Source organism: Lathyrus oleraceus, chromosome 5 (assembly GCF_024323335.1).
Source record: "Lathyrus oleraceus cultivar Zhongwan6 chromosome 5, CAAS_Psat_ZW6_1.0, whole genome shotgun sequence".
In the NCBI taxonomy this organism is placed as follows: domain Eukaryota; kingdom Viridiplantae; phylum Streptophyta; class Magnoliopsida; order Fabales; family Fabaceae; genus Lathyrus; species Lathyrus oleraceus.
This window is the reverse complement of record NC_066583.1, coordinates 76,459,980-76,474,761: the sequence shown is the minus strand read 5'-3', so window position 1 is coordinate 76,474,761 and position 14,782 is coordinate 76,459,980. Positions and strand designations below refer to the sequence as shown.

The 14,782-nt window shown below is 40.2% G+C and overlaps 1 non-coding gene across 1 annotated transcript; it reads right to left on the bottom strand.

Moving 5' to 3' along the window:
* Nucleotides 1–7,775: 7,775 nt before the first annotated feature.
* On the bottom strand, nt 7,776–7,882 carry LOC127088482 (small nucleolar RNA R71). Its single transcript, XR_007790316.1, has one exon. It is a non-coding gene; the product is annotated as a small nucleolar RNA R71 (small nucleolar RNA).
* Between the last annotated feature and the right edge of the window lie 6,900 nt (nt 7,883–14,782).

Here is a 14,782-nt window from a genome sequence, read left to right as displayed (position 1 = left end):
CAAATTTTTCTCTCAAAAAGAACTTCCAATTTTCTCACACAAAGACCATTTCTCTTGTTAAATTCATGATCATGAAGTGTTTCTGAGGAAGATTAAATGTGAATTTGGAGGAGTTCGTGCCATACTCAACCATACATGAAGCTTGAAGCATTAATGGAACTTTTAAATTAAACTGGATTCACACGTGTTTGAGCTTCAATCTCTCCATCAATCATCTCAACAAGCATTGTAGAGGAGCTTTGGACCATTGTTGAGCCTTGTAGCACGTGTTTCCAACTTGCTGTTCTTCAAGAGGTCAAGTTTCGATCTCACTTATTCTCAAATTCATTGTTATATTTGTGTAGATCTTGTGTTGGTGATTATTCTGGTGAAAAAATCAAGTGAAATGGTGCATTATTCATGAAGTTATGTGTGTTTGAAATTTTGATGTCAATTTTTATTTTCTTCGATCTGAACAATATATGAGGTTTTAGCATGATTTGTTTGATCTTTAATGTACATGAAACAGGGATTCGAATGGCATTAAAAATTTTGGATTCTGGAATTTTCTGGAATTTTCTGGAATTTGTATGAAGTTCATCTTCATCTTCATCTTCAACCTCATGAAGAAGATGAAGATCATGAGGTTTTTCCAGATTAGCTACGGTATCTTCATGATTAGCTACGGTACCTGGGAATTAGCTACGAATTTCTGGGCGCGCTTAGGGTTTGTGTGAAATGGCACTGTTTTGGTACTTAGCGCGCGATTCAAATTTGGCCAAGGATCGATTCTGGCCGAGTGCGTTTTATTCAAATTGTTCATCATTTTAGGTTTTCCCTCCACTTTGCCATGCCTTGATCATGTTTGACTTCAATTTTTTTTCCCAACTTCATAAAATCATAGTAAATTGAAAAATGATCCAATTCACTCCCAATTTTTTGCAAAATGCTCCTTAGAATGTCTAGTTTTCTATGATCATGAATTGGAAAGTTGTGCATGGCTGGAAAATTAATTTGCTCTAGGTTGATTGATCACATGTGCATTTGTGATCTTGCTCCATTCTTTCCATTGTGAAATGCTTGATTTCAATCCAAATGCTTTGAAGTTTTACATGGTTATTCTAGACACATTGATGGACCTTTGAGGCTTGGTTTGGTATTTTTCTCATGTACCAATTATGTTTTATGCTTGTGTTAGCATGGTGTGACAATTTGTGTCACACCTTTGGTTGTCTAACGTGTACCATTTAATTTCCATGCCAAATGATCTTGGATGCTTCTGAGTTTTTGTATGTTGATCATGTTGAATGTGTTGAATGTTCATGAATTTTTCCAGAATTATTTGAATCATTTCTGTTTTGATTTGAAATTTTCATTCATGATGTCCATATATGAGCCTTGAAATTGCCTTTGACTTCTTTTGATCATGAAATGCCTTTGATGATTGATTTTGATGTGAGCCTTTTTAAGACTTGTTCTTGATTGGTTAAATATGATCTATGTTGAATATCAAGTTCTGTTTTGGATTTTTGATTCTCTTTTGACCCTAGGCTTTGACCTAGTGGTTTGTTGCTTACATTTGAGTTGTGAATTTCAGGTTCAAGTATACATCTCCATGGTTGATGTTGCTCCTTCATTTGAGCTTGATCATTTGTTGTTGTTGGCTAACATTTGCTTGTTTTGTAGGCTTTGAGAAAAACTCACTTGTGTTTGCTCATTGTGCACATTGGATTTGTCTGTCTGGTTGATATTGACTGTTGACTGTTTGTCTGGATTGTGTACTGATTGGTTTAGATGTTTCCACAGGTACCTAAGTTGATTTAAGTTCATTTGAACTTTGTTGTGCTTGCTTGTGGTTCGCATACCACTGAGGTATAATCTCTTGATCTTTATGTAGTCTGGAAGACCTGTCATGTTACTTTGGCAGACACCTGTCTGAAGCCCTCCTTAAGAGGCAATGTTTGTGGATGTTTAATTTTGTGCCAAGTAGGTAAAGACCTCTTAAGAGGCAATTGGAAGATAAAAGGGATGTGCAATCCATCCCCTGCTATTCAGTTGTGTCATTCACTTTGCTCACACCATGTGTTGATGCATTGTGAATAAGAACCCAAGGTCTTGTTGTGTCAGTCACTTGTGGAGAAGAGTTCCTACATTCTGAACTCCCACACTTTCTATTTGGTCCATGCTCTCCCAGGCCAGGGATAAGAGCTATGAGGCATAACCCTCATCTCCATTTCATCTGCTTCACCCTAACTCTCAATGTTAGGGTTAAGAGCTAAAAACACCCTATTCCAGTTGGCTTGTTTCTACAGCCTAGCCTTGTATGAGCCAATTGTTTGCATATAGTGTGTGTGCTTGCTTTCTTGTGCTTGTATTTGTTTGACTGTGCTGTTTAGGATAGCTTGCTTCCTGTGCAAGTTAGGATAGAGACCTCAACATAGGGATCGCATGCATGACAACTTCTAGGCTCGAGTCGTAGTCTCCCTAGTAGCTTGTTATCTCCCTTTGTCTCTGGTTAGGTTAGAAGTTCTTTCCCTGTGTAGGGGAACTACGTCGCCCTGATCCTCATACCAGATGAGACACGTAGGCAGGAGATAAGCTGATCTCTCCGGGCGCCCTTTGTCTTTTTCAACCCTTTGTGTGTGTTTGGAGTCTGACGTAAGTCCAGCGATTGGCAGTTGGTTTCCTGTGTGTGTTTGTTGGTCCGGAGTCTGATGTAAGTCCAGCGATTGGCATTCGGTTTCCATGTTTGCCTATTTGTGTGGAGTCTGACGTAAGTCCAGCGATTGGCAGTCGGTTTCCTGTGTGGGTTTTGTTTGGCGTGTGTTAGCCGAGCTACGAGTGCTCTGATTCTTCTCTAGTTAGAGAAGATACGTATGCATAGGATGCGACATCCTAGCGAGCACGTTTCCCCCTGTCCCGAACTACGTCGACTCTGATGTATGTGCTTGACAGACTACGTAGGCCCAGGATGCGATATCCTGCCGAGTCTCGTTTCTTCCGTCTTTCTGTGTTTGTTTCCAGCGTGTGTGCAGTGTTTGAGCAGTCTTTAGCAACCTTCTTTCTATTCCTTTCGAGCGTGGATCCCGTCGAGTACGACGAATGCGTAGGGGTGCTAATACCTTCCCTTCGCATAACCGACTCCCGATCCCATCTCTCTGGTCGCGAGACCATTCCTTTTCCAGGTTTACTTCGAGCGTTTCCTTTCCCTCTTTTGGGATAAATAACGCACGGTGGCGGCTCTGTTGTTTCGTTTTCCCACCGGTTTTTCGCGTAATGCGACACAAATCTACAAGGATGACTTTACAACTAGCTGATAAGTCTACCACTTCACCATATGGAGTTGCTCAAGACATGTTAGTGAAGGTGGACAAATTCTTGTTTCCGGTATATTTTGTGATAGTAGGCATGGATGAGGATAGTGATGTTCCTCTAATTCTTGGAATACCATTCATGAAAACGGCCCGAATGATGATTGACATTGATGATGGACTAATGAAAGTAAGGGTGCAAGATGAAGAGGTAGCCTTCAATCTTTTTGAAGCCAAAAAGCATCCTAATGATAAGCATGATTCTTTCCGAATTGATGCCACCAAGGAGGAACTAGTGGAGATCGCAAACCAGGTTCATGTTTCTAATCCATCAGAGAGATCTCTTATCGGAGTCTATAAAGTTTCGACCGAAAATGAGGGAAAAGAGATGGAAGCAATGTTGCGTGAATTAGAGTCTTGTGGAGAACTTGTTTATCATGAAGAGACAAATGAAGGCTTGGATATGACAAAGAAAGTGGAAGAGCCAAAACTAGAGCCACATTTGAAGTATGTGTTCCTTGGTGATGACTGTACTAAACCGGTGATCATTAGCAATACCTTGTCCACAAAAGAGGAGAATCAATTGATACGAGTGCTGAAAAAGAAGGAAGTTGTCGAACTATTGGAGGCCGGGATGATTTGTCCTATCTCCGATAGTGAATGGGTGAGTCTGGTGCAAGTAGTTCCGAAAAAAGGTGGTATCGGATTTTATCGAAGGTTCATCAAGAACCTCTTGAAGACAACAAAGCCCTTGAGTAAGTTGCTCAACAAAGCCGGATCGTGAAGAGAATCATTGAACCGTCGAGCTCAAAACGACGTTAAACAAAGCGCTTGTTAGGAGGCAACCCAACGTTGTAAGTCTGCATTTTATATTTTCTCAATTCTACTGTTATGATATTCTGTTGTGTTAATTTTTGTGAAACTTGAGTTCTGTCTACTGCAAATTAATCTTTTCAGAAATTCCTTCAGTTCGCCTCGCGATCATCTTTCGCCCCGCGAATTGAATGGAAAGCTTCAGTTCGCGGCGCGAACAAAGTTCGCCCAGCGAACGGAGCGTGGCAGAACCACTTAAATTTTGTTTAGGTTATTTTTTGTCCACTCTTATTTTCACAAAGCAGCAACTTTTCTTCAACAACCCCACTTCCAAAACTTCCAAAACTAAAAAATTCCCCTCTCCATCTCCCAAATCCCAACTTGTTAACATAGAACCAATTCAACTTCAATAAGGTATGTTTGTTCTCTTCCCATTCCTTTTTGGTTTCTCACTTAGATAAGAGTAGGGTTTTGCTAAGATTGGAATTTGATTCTAGAAATAACCTTGCATGTCTAAAGTGGATTCAGATTAGGATGAGGATAGAGATTGTGATTATGACTGTTGGTAGTGCAAACCTTAGGAACCCTAGAAGGCTCCTGGAATTTTCCTGGTTCGCAGAGTTCGCGCCGCGAACGGGCCTTCGCGCCGCGAACTGGGAAATTCCAGTCTCATGTTTTATGCTTTTGATTGCTAACTCCCCTTATGGTTTGTTGTGTGGTTGTTCTGATTTTCATTGCAGATGTCTAAGAGAACAAAAACCATGTCTTCTGGTCCTTCTCGTTCATTGAGACGGTTCACAAGTGATGAACATGAAGAAAGATTTGAAAAATTAATCAAGAGAACCATCCAACCGGAAAGGTTCATCTGCTTATCACCGGGTGGAACTTATCGGAATTTGGTATCGAATTTTGAGAGGAGAAGATGGGGCAAGCTTTGTGAACCAGAGTCGGCAATAAATTACGACATTGTGCGAGAGTTTTATGCCAATGCTCTGCATCTTGAAGAGGGATTAGCTTTTCATTATCAAACAAGAGTGAGAGGCAAGATTATCTCTTTCAATAGAGATGCAATTAACACGTATCTAGGTAATCCTCTCACCTTGGGAGAGAATGAACGGTGCGAGTATCGTGCCAAGGAATTGGCCAATGTTTGGGATCTTCCAGCGGTGAGCGCTACCTTATTCCTTGAAGGAAAGACATTTGACTTAAATGATCAAGGACTCCCAAAGTCATGGAAGAGAGAAAATCTGAATCTGGAGGCAAGGGCATTTTTGGTGCTGCTGTTGAACAATATCCGGCCAAGGAGCCACAACACCACTATCCCTTTGGATGTAGGGTGTTTATTGTATTACATCATGATAGGCAAATCTGTTGATGTAGCATCCATTATTGCGAGGGAAATGCGCAAGATGGTGATCACACTAAAATTTACATATTTTCGACTCCGATTTCAAATGCATTCTAGTTATTTTATTATCGTTTTGTTGTGTTATTACTGTGTTTCCTTTGTTTTCAGATTTTTACTTTAGTCGGAGCCCCGATCGAGAAAAGGAGCGAAAAAGAGGCAAAAACCCTAAAAATCAGCATTTTGCTCTTATGGCCTACCCAATGGCGGGCGCCACAGTCCAAGCCATGACGTGTCCAATTCAAACTTCCATCAACTCCCACGTTTTCCCACCACTTCCACTAAGGCGCCCCACTTTGTTCTTGTGGCGGGCGCCACAAGAGGAAAACGGTTTCCTCTATTTTTAAGTTGAAGGGCATCCAAGTCAATTCCATCTTTTTTATTTGCTTATAAATAGAAACGCGAATTCAGTTTTACAATCATCCAAACTTAGAGCAGAGGCAAACTCAGAAGCAACTTTGTTTCACTTAGGCATATATTCAGTATTTTATAGTGGTAATCGCTTCGCATTGGAGTGTTACCACAATTGTGTGATCGAGTCTGTGATAGAGTCTGTAATCGAGTTTGGAGCACTTTGGAAGGAAGTTAATCCTGCCGCCATTTTCTTTTCCGCATTGCAATTTACTCAGCCCTCCGATTGGAGCAGGTTTTTATTACTCGCCTTTACTTTATTTATTTCCCGCACTCGCCTTTACTTTATTTATTTCCCGCACTCGCCTTTACTTTATTTATTTCTTGCACTCGCTTTAAATTATTTATTTTCTCGCACTCGCTTTAAATTATTTATTTTCTCGCACTCGCTTTAAATTATTTATTTCCTCGCACTCGCTTTAAATTATTTATTTCCTCGCACACGCTTTAAATTATTTACTTTCCACACTCGCACTACTTTCATTTATTTTAATGCACTTTTACTTTACCATGTCTAGCTAAATTTATAAGGTTAGAATGTAAGGATCATAATTGAACCGATAATCCGTACAATTGTTCGTAGAAACACTTAAAGGGCTATTTTAACTTTCAAATTAAGTTTGCCCGCACTTCAATTCCGTTGGGTAAGATCGAAAACCGTCCAACGTCTTTTTAAACTTAATTGTTTTTAACTATTTCAAAAACAGCGAAAGCGCTTTGTTTAGTTCATTAGGAGTTTTTAACATAAAGAAGAAAAGAGATTTTAAAACTATTTTCGGACGCGTTTATAAGTTTAGAGTCTGGTTCGTAAGAACCTCTTTTGGTTAAGAAATCCAGGTTATAATACTTTTCAACTTAGTCAAGATACTATATTTCTTAAAAATAGGTTTACTACTCTAACGCAATGCGCGCCTTTTTATAAGTGACAATAAGAGGGTTTGATTAGGGAGTACAACTCGGTTCTGAATACGCGAAAGCGACAGTTCTTGTTAAATTAGTTCTTTTCAAAGTAGGAAACACTGCCCATAAGTAGCTCTACTAGCAAGTACTTGGCTTATCAATTAATTACGTGAATTACATTCGACCGTGTCTTTATTAATTAAATCTATTTAAATACTCTACTTTTCATTACACACTCCAAAAAACACTTATTTTGATTGCCTTTGATAAACACCATAACAACAGATAACGATAGATTGACACTTGATCTCTGTGGATACGATAATCTTTTATATTACTCTGACGCGTTCGTACACTTGCGAAAAACAACGCATCAAGTTTTTGGTGCCGTTGCCGGGGACCAATTTCGTCAAATTTCATTTTCCTGTTGTTATATCATTTAGACTTAGGTTATTTCCTGTTGGTCAATGAGAAGAACTCGCAGCACCGGAAGTTTAAGCTTAGTATACCCTCTGGCGGAACCTGAACGTTACGCTCGCGCACGTTTATTCTTTCATAGAATTAAGAGAGCTATGGCCGAAGATCAAAACCAAAGACCTCTTAAGGACTTCGCTCAACCATCTAACGAAGAACCTAGTTCTAGTATAGTAAACCCAATCATCCCAGCTAATAATTTTGAACTTAAACCATCCCTGTTGCAACTAGTGCAACAGAGACAATTCGCGAGTCTCGCTACCGAGAACCCTAACCAACATTTAAAAATATTTCTTCAATTAGCAGATACTTTTAAAACCAATGGAGCTTCTCCTGAGGCAATACGTTTAAGATTATTTCCTTTTTCCCTCAGAGATAAAGCCCTATCATGGTTAGATTCCCTTCCACCCAATTCCATTACGAGTTGGGATAACCTTAGAAGAGTTTTTCTTGCTAGATATTTTCCCCCGAGTAAGACCGCCGTTCTTCGAAACCATATAACTAGATTTACCCAAAATCAAGGAGAATCGCTGTTCGAAGCTTGGGAGAGATATAAAGAGTTGATACGAGCATGCCCACATCATGGCTTAGAAAATTGGTTAATCATTCAAACCTTCTATAATGGACTTCATTACAACACAAAGATGACCATCGACGCTGCCGTAGGTGGTGCTCTGATGAACAAACCTTATCCTGAAGTTAGTGCCCTCATCGAAGATATGGCTCAAAACCATCAATCATAGGGAGTAGAACGAGCGACAGTTGAGAAGAAGGAAGCCCAAGGAGGAGTGCATGAACTAAGCTCTATAGACATGATGCAGGCTAAGATGGACGCATTGGCCCTTAAGGTCGAGCATATGTACACAAACCCGAATACTGTAGTCGCAGTTTCATCGGATTGTGAGATATGTGGAACCCAAGGACACCAATCCACAGAATGCAGTCTATTAAACGAAACCCACTCCGAGCAAGTGAACTACACCCAAGGGAACCCATACTCGAATACCTATAACCCTGGATGGAGGAATCACCCTAACTTCTCCTATAAAAATAATAACCCTATTCAAAATAATGCACCTCCGAGACCTAGTTATCAAGCCCCTAGATCAAATCAACCTATGCAACCTGTACCACCAAAGCCGAGCCTTGAGAAAATTATGGAAAATTTTATCACCGCTCAAACCCAACAAAACAAGGAGTTCATGAATCAAAACATTCATGTTAACGAATTGATTACTCAGTTAGGAACCAAGGTTGACCAAATAGTTACTCATACCAAGATGCTTGAAACCCAGATCTCTCAGGTAGCTTTAAACCAAGCCCCTCAGACTACACCTGGAGGACAATTCCCTGGACAACCTCAACAAAATCCGAGAGGACAAGCCAATGCCATTATCCTACGAAGTGGGAACGCTTATGATGAGCCACCAAACCCAAGATTGAGTGAACCCGAAACTTCTAAGGAATGCACCAAACCCCCGGACGAAGTAAAGGAACCAGAGGAACCTGAAAACCGGGAAGGTCGAGAAAAAGGAGAAGAACCTAAAGACAAAACTTACGTACCACCCCCGCCATATAAACCACCTATACCATATCCCCAAAGACTCAAACAAACCCAGATCAATAAACAATATCAAAAATTTATTAAAGTTATAGAAAAACTTCATGTAGAAATCCCTTTCATAGAAGCCATCACCCAAATACCTTCTTATGCAAAATTTCTGAAAGACATCCTGACCAACAAACGTAGACTTGACGATCCGAAGCCTTTGGAATGTAATGCTATTTCCAAGGACAAATTAGCAAAGAAAGATAAAGATCCTGGAAATTTCTCCATTCCTTGCCTTTTGGGTAATCATGTCATCGAAAAAGCTTTTCTAGACTTAGGAGCTAGTGTGAGCTTAATGCCTTTAGCAGTTTGTGAGAGGTTAAACTTAGGAGAATTACAACCCACTAAGATGTCACTTCAGTTAGCCGATAGATCTGTTAAATATCCGATAGGCATTTTAGAAGATGTCCCTGTTAGGATTGGTCAACTATTTATCCCTACTGATTTTGTCGTCATGGACATCAAAGAAGACAATGATATACCAATTCTTCTAGGTAGACCATTCTTATCGAATGCAGGAGCCATAATATATGTCAAGAAAGGAAAGTTGACATTTGAGGTAGGTGACAAGAAAATAGAATTTATACTTTCGAAATTTCTTATGGCACCTGTGATGGGAGACCCGTGTCATGCCTTAGATATCATTGATGAATATGTTAGAGAATTAGAACAAAAAGAAATTATTAAGTTACCATCAACCCCCATAAAGGAAGATGACGACTTTAAAGAACCTTACGTCGATGATAACCTTTACGAATGTTTATCCCTTACTCCAGATCCTATGCCATGCCCTAAGAAACCAACCTTAGAACTTAAGGAACTGCCTAAGAACCTGATATACGAGTTCCTCGATGAAAAGATGAACCGTCTAGTTATAGTTAGTGCTACCTTGAGCCAAGAGGAGACGAACCAACTTTTAGACGTTTTACGAAGATATCTCTCAGCCTTAGGATATAATATCTCTAACCTGAAAGGTATAAGCCCATCCGTATGCATGCATCGGATTTCGCTCGAAGAAGATTCAAAACCCTCTAGGGAGCATCAGAGAAGAATAAACCCTATAATGAGTGATGTTGTTAAGAAGGAAGTTCTTAAGTTACTTGAGGCAGGTATAATCTATCAGATCTCGGATAGTAAGTGGGTGAGCCTTGTGCATGTAGTACCTAAAAAGGGAGGCATCACAGTCGTGCAAAATGATAAAGGCGAACATGTAGCAAAACGTCTAGAAGGAGGATGGCGGATGTGTATAAATTATAGAAAATTAAATAAAGCAACTAGGAAGGACCATTTCCCTTTACCATTTATTGACCAGATGTTGGAGCGTCTAGCCAGACACTCTTACTTCTGTTATCTAGATGGATACTCTGGATTCTTCCAAATACCTATTCACCCTGAAGATCAAGAAAAAACTACCTTTACATGCCCTTATGGAACTTTTGCCTACAGACGAATGCCTTTCGGCCTCTGTAACGCCCCAGCTACTTTCCAACGCTGCATGATGTCAATCTTCACAGATTACCTAGATGGTATCATGGAAGTGTTTATGGATGATTTCTCAGTTTGCGGATTCGATTTCCACAATTGTCTTGCTAACCTTGAGAAAATCCTGGAGAGATGCGTGGAGGTGAACCTCGTGCTAAATTGGGAAAAATGTCATTTCATGGTAACCGAAGGAATAGTTTTAGGACATATAGTTTCCGAAAAAGGTATAGAGGTAGATAAAGCTAAAATAGAAGTTATAGAAAACCTAAAACCCCCAAAAACCATCAGAGAAGTCCGAAGCTTTCTTGGACACGCTGGATTCTACCGGCGTTTTATTAAGGATTTCTCCAAAATAACTAAACCTTTAACTGGACTTTTAATGAAAGATGCTGGATTCATTTTTGATGAAAAATGTAATGACGCATTTAATATTTTAAAGCAAGCATTAGTATCTGCACCCATTATGAAACCGCCCGATTGGTCGGAACCTTTCGAGATAATGTGTGATGCTAGTGATTATGCAGTTGGAGCCGTTCTAGGACAAAGGAAAGATAAAAAATTACATGCCATTTATTATGCCAGTAGAACCCTAGATGCTGCCCAACTTAATTATGCAACAACTGAAAAAGAATTACTCGCTGTAGTTTTCGCTATAGACAAATTTAGATCTTATCTAGTAGGAGCAAAAATTATTGTTTACACCGATCATGCTGCCATTCGTTACCTATTAAGTAAAAAAGATGCCAAGCCCAGGTTACTCCGATGGATTCTATTACTACAAGAGTTTGATTTAGATATAAGAGATAAAAAAGGCACTGAAAATGTAGTAGCCGATCACCTTTCTAGGCTAGAACATCTAAGACCAGAACTAATACCCATAAATGATGATTTCGCCTATGATAGACTGATCGCTAGAGTAGAAACCATTGAAGATAATAACCTAGATCCTTACGAGCATTCCCAAAATTCCTTAGCAATAAGTAACGTACCCTGGTATGCAGATTTCGTTAATTACCTAGCTGCTGATATAGTACCCCCTGATCTTGACTACCACCGCAAGAAGAAATTCTTCCACGATGTGAGAAACTTCTATTGGGACGAACCGCTCCTTTTCAAAAGGGGTAAAGATGGCATCTTTCGCCGTTGCGTCCCAGAAGAAGAGGCAAATAATATTATCGAGCATTGTCATTCTGCACCTTATGGTGGACATGCGGGCACCTCTAAGACATACGCCAAGATTCTTCAAGCTAGCCTATTCTGGCCTACCATGCGGCGTGATGTCTATGCTTTCATTGTCAAATGTGATAGATGCCAACGCATTGGAAACATTTCAAGACGTGATGAAATGCCCTTAAGAAATATTCAGGAAGTGGAACTCTTTGACGTATGGGGTATAGATTTCATGGGACCTTTTCCACCATCCTTAGGAAATAGGTATATCTTAGTAGTTGTAGACTATGTGTCTAAGTGGATTGAAGTTATAGCTGCACCCACAAACGAAACTAGGGTAGTAATCAAACTATTTAAAAACTATATATTCCCTAGATTTGGAACACCACGTTTAGTCATAAGCGATGGAGGATCACACTTTATATCGAGAATGGCATAGAGTAGCAACACCATACCACCCACAAACTAGTGGCCAAGTAGAAGTATCTAATAGGGAGATAAAACAAATCCTAGAGAAAACTGTTTCTATTTCTAGGAGAGACTGGTCTCAGAAGCTTCAAGAAGCATTATGGGCCTATAGAACCGCTTTCAAAACCCCTATAGGAACTACTCCTTATCAACTAGTTTATGGAAAATCATGTCACTTACCATTCGAATTAGAGCATAAGGCCTATTGGGCCATTAAAACTTTGAATTTAGACTACTTAGCTGCTGGAGAAAAGCGTACCCTAGACATTCATAAATTAGAAGAACTTAGGCAATCTGCCTACGAGAATGCAAAGATATATAAAGAGAGGACAAAAGCCTATCACGACAAAAGAATAATAAAGAAAAACTTCAATATAGGCGATTTTGTTCTCCTTTTCAACACTAGGTTACGACTCTTCCTTGGAAAGCTACGTTCAAGATGGACTGGTCCTTTCGAAGTATCCAAGATTCTGAGATCCGGAGCCGTAGAAATCAAGAACGATACATGTAGTCCATTCCTTGTAAATGGACAAAGACTGAAGCTCTACGAAGGAGGAGACATTCCAGCATACTACTCGAGCCACACCCTGATTGATCCACCAATTACCACTACTACAGGTGTATAAATTCTAATCGTCAAGCTAATGACGTTAAACAAGCGTTGCGTGGGAGGCAACCCATGGTTTTTCTTTCATTTTACTCTTTCGCATTTATTTTCATTTTTATTTTATTTTTATTTTATTTTATTTTACATTGAGACTAAGATTTAAATGGTTTGTATTTTCAGGATCACTTTCTTAACTTTTACCAGGATGCAGGGTTTTGATGACATGCACGTGGCCTATAGAGACAATGCTCAGAGGGAGCGTTACATCGCTTTGTATCAGCGCCCAATGGCACCCACACGTTATCCTGACCAGCACTGTATGGAGGCACTGGGTATCGAGCCTAGTATCTGATTCCTTAGCCACCAGCTTCACTGGGATAAGTTTGTTGATGACTTGAGTAACACATATAGGAACCTGACTTTGGAGTTTCTGAGTTCATTCGACTACGACCCATATTCTGGACCAGATGGGTATGCTGCCTTCAGGCTTTTTGGGGTTGAGTACTCCTTCAGCCAGAAAGAGTTCGGCGACCTGTTAGGCTTCTAGACTACTCCTGATGCTATCCCGGAGACACCTTTGGGATATTTCCTGGGTAAGGAAGTGGAGAAGTTTTGGAGTGATATATCAGGTGGCGGAAGCCAGGATCCATCTACACAGTTATCTTATGTCATACATAACCCAGCCTTCAGGTATTTTCAGATGATATTAGCACATTCCTTCTTGGGAAGACAGGATGCAGAGACACTACTGAGTGAAGAGGAGATCTTCTTATTATTTTGCGCATCCCAGTCTCGCCCAGTAGCATGTGGGAACTTTTTATTGAATAATCTCAGCGGTATCTCTAGATCCACCGAAGGAGTCATCCATGTTGGTGGAATCATCACACAGATTGTTGTCGCTTTAGGTCTGTCTCTCAAGCTGTTACATCTTCGGACCTACTGCGGATACACGACCATGGACATCGATTTCTGTTTGACCAGAGGATTAATGAGGAGAGCCTCTTTCCATCCATGTCAGTTCCGACTGCTAGTCGACAGCGAGGCCATCCATTACTTCACATTGCCAGACCCTATGATGACCAGTGTGCATGATCCAGCGAATTGGAGTTATGCTCTAGAGGGCCATGGAGAGACCGTTGAGGAGCCGAGATCGCCCCCAGTTGCTGAATACACACCCGCACCACCATCTCCTAGAATCACTGTTCTCTCTAATAATCATTCATTGCAGACACCTGACATACGCACCCAGATCGTTGAGTGCCGTAGAGAGATTGCAGAGCTTAGACAGGAAGTGGCGGACTTAACTTTACAGATAGGAGTGTCTGATCTCACCCATGCTACTGAAGCCAATTGTCTATATCAGGAGATCACCGAGCTCAGGCAGGAGATAGCCGTGCTCCGTGAATCCACTCAGGCAGACGACACCCCTAATACATGATCTCATCATTTCAGTTTATTTCTCTTTATATATATTTATCGTATTTGCATTTCTCATTTTATATTATCGCATTTGAATATTATATAAACTACTGTCGTACATTAGTATTTCTATTTTTATCTATATATGTTTTATATTTATTTTATTTTGCATTTTAATTTTTTCAGTTATTTATTTATATTTACAATTAATTTCCGTTCTTGTTTTTGTTTCAGTTTCACTTTTTATTTTCGTTTTTACTTTTATAAAAATTATGCAAGTCGAAGAAATTAGGAGAATCACAAGACAAATGCTATCCAGACCCCCCCCCCCCCCAAAGCCAAAAGACAAGCGAAGCCCAAACCAAAGGACCAAAATTTGGCCCAGCCTGATTTTGCCTTGTGGCGCCCGCCATAGGACCTGTGCCGCCCGCCACAGCGTCTGTAAAATGGTCGGGGCAGACCCCTCTTCTTCACCATTTTTGCATCTTACAACCTCCAAAACCCATTTTTCTACCTTGGAAAAAAGTCCTTGAACCCCAAAAAAAGCTCATACTTTCCTAATCATCATACCACACATATCATTGTTCCACTTTCCGTTTTTTATTTCATCCGCCGGATTTTGTAAAAATCCAACCTTTTCACCAACCACTTCATCTTCCTCATCCACATTTCAAGAGCATTCAAATGGAATTCAACGGATTCATTCTTCGAGGAGGGATACAGGGAGAGAGACA